We start from the raw sequence: 6,172 nt of genomic DNA, 5'->3' as shown, positions 1-6,172 counted from the left end.
GCACCGATGTTATAATGGCATCACCATCAAGCTGAACAAGGCTTTACGAGTTGTGTGTTACTCTAAGGTTATTAACCATTATTTATCATATGTGAGACTGGTAAAACAAGAAGCTGCTTATAATTGTTGTTTATACAGCTGGGTATTTTACCGGAGCAATTCAAGGTAATTACCTTGCTCTGGGGCACCACTTCAGAAATTGGGATCTCCAGACGGCAGGACAACAACGCAAACCACTAAGCTACCTGCTGCCCTTCAAGGTTTTAATTTCATTTACTGAAACATTTATTAAACCTACAACATGTTCTCAGTAGGAATGTAATCAGGAGGAAGAAATAATACAATTCACTTTGGTTATATTTGTTTTTATATAAATGTATTTAGGGGCGGTGCGGTGACACAGTGGGTTGGCCCGGGTCTTGCTCTCTGGTGGCTCTGGGGTTCGAGTCCCGCTTGGGGTGCGCCTTGCAATGGACTGGCGTCCCGTCCTGGGTGTGTCCCCTCCCCTTCCAGCCTTACTCCCTGTGTTGCCGGGCTAGGCTCCGGCTCCCGGTGACCCCGTACGGGACGAGTGGTTCAGACAGTGTGTGTCTGTATATGTATTTAAGCACTCATGCTCATTGGGATGGGTTCTAGACCCTAAAGAAATACAAAAGTAAAACATTTAATTGGAATCTGAAAATGCTGAAGCTTTGGGTGGCGCTACTACAGGTCTATAGTCATCTAGAAATTAGTATTTATTTGTTTTTGTATTTACATATTTGACCTTTATTTTATGTAGAACCAACGCCATTAATTTCCATAGTTCTTTTTTCTGGGGTATCCTGACGACGACAGCAAAGCATTTGGCCCGGCTGTTACATTCTGACATCCAAGCAAGGAGATTTATTAAGTTTCTTCCGACAAATTTCTTCAGTAATTCAGGAAAGTGCAAATGTGGTGAATGTTAAACATGTGAGAGGGAATGCTTGGTATACTTGGCAACCTAGTCTTCGGAAACCTGAAACTCGGCACGGCGTTCAGCCTTCTAGAAGAGAGCAAAACCAGGACAACCTTTAGAGTACAATGGCTCATTTATCTGGACAATAACAAGTTTCATTTGCATCACCTGCCCCTCAGCACAGGTGTGAGGTCCTGGGTCTCCACGCAGCACCTCGTCTCCGCGGCTTCCTGCACCTGCAGCACCTCTTGGTCTCCAGAGTTATTTCACACCAAGGTTCACGTTGAGATTCTGGGTTAATGGACACCTTGTAATTACTTACTAGCCGGGAATGTTCCACTTTGACAGCATCTCTAGAATTATGCTGTCGGTGGTTTGTTTTAATGTTTAAACTCAAAATAAGTATGCATATGTGCATGCGTGTAAATTAGTAGGGAAGTCGTGCAATGATTGAAAATGACCAGCAAAGGAGTTCAGGAGTGAGTCCTACCGTTTGACCTTCCAGGATGAAGAATCTGAATTTATTCTGATGTATTTCCAATTGCCTGGGTAAAATAATAAGCAATATAACCTCTGTAAGTCAACTTGATTTAGAATCGTGATATCCATGCTAAATGGATCTTTAATACATTTATTCACTTAGCAGACACTTTCCTCCAAAGCAACTTACAAAGGGTATTATGTAGTGTTATGAGCCCACACACCTTATTCACTGTGGTGACTTACACTGCTAGATACACTACTTACACTGGGTGACTCATCCATACATTAGTGGAATGCACACACTATGGGTGAACCTGAACAGCATATCGTTGGAGTATGGAAGGAAACCAGAGCACCCAGAGGAAACCCACCCAGACACATGGAGAACATGCAAACTCCACGCAGACTGAGCGGGGATCGAACCCATGTCCTCTCACACCACCCCAGGCTCTGCAAGACAGCAGCGCGACTCCCTGTGCCACTCATACTAATATTTACAACGCATTTATATTTCGTATTTAGACACAGGATTTATGTATAAAATTGACTGTAAATGATCCAGAACAATCTCAGTTTTTCCCTCATTTTATTTTTCCACTTTCTCAAGTTTATGCTAATAAAACACTGTACTGCAAAGGGCTCCACACATCACTTTTGCAGCAGGCTTCCAAGAAACATACTGTAAATAAATGAACTACAACTATTTAAAACTCAAAATTTAAAAAAAAAAGACTTATTTCATAAATTGGAGCAATTGTCCTGCTGAAAAGTTGAACTTTTAATAACCTCCCCTCAAAAAAACTGGAGAAAATAGAAGAGTTTGCAATCAATGACTGAAACTTGCTGCACTTTGAAAAAAAAAAAGCTGCAAAATATGTTGTGGCCATAAACTATGTAATATTTATAATTGCAGTTTTATGAGCAAGTTTAAAATGTGCTATTCCTGTAATTCTCTCGGTTGACAGTTACAGTACATTACTGTTACCATCGCAAAAGAGAAATAAAATAATGCATCACATAAATGACCGCTGGACAGTTTTACAGCACATGCACGGAGAGCACGTGCTGTTTTCCAGCTCGTGTGTTTGCCTTTGGCACAAAGACGTTTTTTAGGGCGAAACAACACAAAGACGTGTCATCGGAGGAATGGGAATATATAAATAATAAATTTACGCATTTGAGGTTTGACAACTTTTATCTCCTGTCGACACCAAATCATTAAAAATCAAGCGGAGAGAGAGTTGTGTCCCGGCGTCATGTTTGATGCCTCTTTCTCTGGATAGAAGAATCTCGTGCATGTGTGAGCATGCCATGCATCGGAGGAGATGAATGCTGTGATTGTGAACAATGGCACAAATTACCAGTGCATGTAAATGTGGCGGAGTCCACCCCCCCAGCTTTTATCGTGGTGTCCTCACAGTCACGAGAGGCGGTTAGTCAACTGGCCACGTCCAGGCAGAGGGCTGAAGATAACATTCGGATCAGCGACGGGCAAACGCTCCTCGTCCTGGGGCTGCAGGAACCGTTGAAGGACCCAGGTTTGAATCCGACCACCTGCTGTAGTAGCCTTGAGCAAGGTACTTACCTTTAAGCGATACAGTAAAAATTACCTGGTTGTACGCAGGCTGAAACCGTGCATCCCAAGCAGGGGTCACGATGAACCAGAGCCTAACCCAGTAACAGAGGGTGGAGACACAATCGGGACCTGACTGTCCGTCGCAAGGCGCCCCAAGTAGGACTCGAACCCCCGCCCTGCCAGAGAGTAGAACCCGGCCAAGCCCACCGCACCACCGCTCCCCCACACCGTCGACCCTGTTGCATAAATGAGTAAATCATTGCGATACTTAACATTTTACATTCCCATTTCTTCATTTAGCAGACGCTTTTCTCCAAGGCGACATACATCTCACCAAATACAACGTGTGCATTACGTTAGCACAAAGAGACACTTAGATGCAGACCCGTGATTCTAAAGTACAGTTAATTTGTTACTTTCCACCAAATGAACCAATGTACATCACACAAGTGGCTGTATGAAATTGTATCCGATTATCGACAATTCCTAATATAATAATTCCCAACCTACTAGACTACATCAATGATCCGTGAAGACAACCTCTAAAGGTTTACGATGCGGAACCCTGAGGATGTTTCCAACATAGGAAACGAAACGTTGGGATTAGTTTCTCTAATCCGGAAGACGCTAAATTCCAGTCTAATGACAACGGCCGCGGAAGCCTACGTGACTTGATACACGTTCCTAATAATATTTTTTAAACACTTGCGTTACAGGAGTAGCTGCGTGAAGGATTATCCGTTGTTTAGCAGCTATGATCTCAAAGTTACAGTGCACGAAGAGGAATACTTACACCTTACATGAACTTAAGAGGTCATGGGCAAAGTGAGCTGGAAGAGGTGAGTTTTAATACCCTTTTTAAATGTGGGCAGGGATTCAGCAGTTCCGAGTGACAGGGGGAGGTCGTTCCACCACAACGGAGCCAGAAGCGAGAACCTTCGTGCGTTACCTCTCGCGCGTGGCCCACCCAGCGGAGGGGCAGATGTGGAAAAAGATTTTAGATTTTAAGTTACTCTGGAAAAAAAAGAGTGAGCAAAAGAAATCTGTAAGCAACACTCTCAGTGACAGTAACTTTATCCTGGCATGGTGACTAAGACGTTCACTATAATTATATAGTACTACATAATTTGTCATTAAATTATGCCAAATGCTGAAACTAAACAATGTAAAAAATATGTTTGAATGCTTTTTCCTTTGAGGCGTGGATGTGGGGCGCTGGATATGATCTACGCAATCGTTCAGTTCCCAACGTGCTCCGTGGTTACCGTTATAAACCAGCCTTCAATCACTTAACGGAGATGGAAATATTGCACGAATGCAACGTGCGACGTGAAAGGGGCTATCGAAATGGTAGCTTCCGCTCGTGTGCGCGCGCGCGTGGATTTGTGTACTCAGCTTGCACGAGGAGGGCTTCGGGTTTCCCTCTATGGAGCTCAGGAGAAAGGGGAGGAAGGAAGCCAAACTGCCCCCCTAAGGGGCAGCTGGACGAGGAGGGGTCGCGGCACACAATGGCTTTCTGTGTCCGCTCCGGTCCCCCTGCCCTGGATATAGGGTTACGGCAATGGCAGCTGGGCTGACGGGGCCCCATTCACACAAACAGGAAGGGCTGCCGTGTTTACTGTTTACGCTTCACGATGAGGGGTCGGCCCGGGAGGTAGAGTGACGGCGGGGAGAGGCAGGGGGTCGCTGCTGGGTATTCGCATCACTTGGTAGAGTTGGATGGCAGAAGTTATTTGGGTCACGAAATAAAGGCGACTCCATGGAAAGAAAGGTCGGTGGAGGTTGTATATAACACACACACACATTGTCTAAAATTGCTTGTCCCAAGGGGGGGTTGTGGTGAGCCAGAGCCTGGCCCAGCAACACAGGGTTGGAGAGAGAGGGGACACACCCAGGATGGGACTCCAATCCATCGCAAGGAACCCCAAGCGGGACTCGAACCCCAAACCCACCGGAGAGCAGGACCCGGTCGAAGCGGCTGCGCCACCGCATCCCCCCCCCAAAGGAAACACTTCCTAAAGAAAAAAAAATTGCAGTTTTGAGATTTCACCCTGTGGAATTTTGGTGAGAGGAAATGTTCACTTCCCTACGTTAACACCCTCACAAAAGTACAGGTGATAACTGAAAAGGAGGCTCGCAGAGACTCAGAAGAAGCCGCCCCGCGCAGCAATGAGGACGAAAAGGCAAGAGGGGAAAGGGCCATCGAGGCCGGGCTACGCTGGACAGGAGGAGAAGAGGACGTTGAGGCAAACGAAAATCTCAGTAATTTCTGTATACACGTGGTCCCCGATGTACGGTGGGGTTACGTTCCGCGAAACCCATCGTAAGTCGAAAATGCATTTAATACACCTGCGTGACAGAACGGGAGATGCGGATTGCTGCCGTTGCCCGGCATCGCAAGACAGTATCGCGCCGCATATCGCTTTCCCGGGGAAAAAAAATCAGAATTAAGAATTCGAAGTGCGGTTTCTACCAAATGTCTACCGCCGGCTCACGATCGTAAAGTTGAAAAAAATCGAAAGTCGAACCATCGTAAATCGGGGACCGCCTGTACTGCAAATCACGGTGCGGCATCGGATGAACGGATGTCATTAAGTTAACGAACGGAGTGCGCAAACGCTCTGTCCGTGTGTCTTTTTCTGATACGGCGCACCCCCCCCCTCCCCCCCCCCAAGCATCACCTACCTCTGAATAGAGCTCTGTTCATTCAGCCCTTTATCTCAACATTCCGATGCCCTGACACGGAACAGGCATAAATACCTTCTGCTTTCTGCAAACATTGGGAGGAATCACGCAACGGAAGCCCAGAAACCAGACCTGTGAGAGCGTTCATTCGGGCAGAATAAGCGAACCCTGTGGGCGCCGCGTGAGTCGGAACCCAGGTGAACAGAGCCATGAGGGCTGCGTGTAGTTAATGTCTAGTTTGGTGTCGCGCCGCCGTGTGCGTCAGACGCTGGGACAAGCGGACGCACAGATGAGTAGATAAGGAAATCCGGGGATGGAGGGGAGGGGGGGGTCGCGGTGCTTGTTGGAGGCCTGACGGATGGCTGGCTCCTCGATGTTTCCCATGACCCTCCCTTTATTCAGAGAAGCCAGTCACGCGTTTTATCAGATGAGGATTGCACAAGAAGGTGAGTATGCACGCGCGCGTGTGTGTGTGTGTGTGCGTCGGG

The sequence above is a fragment of the Scleropages formosus genome, chromosome 2 (assembly GCF_900964775.1).
Source record: "Scleropages formosus chromosome 2, fSclFor1.1, whole genome shotgun sequence".
Taxonomy (NCBI): Eukaryota; Metazoa; Chordata; class Actinopteri; order Osteoglossiformes; family Osteoglossidae; genus Scleropages; species Scleropages formosus.
Note: the sequence above shows the minus strand (reverse complement) of the source record.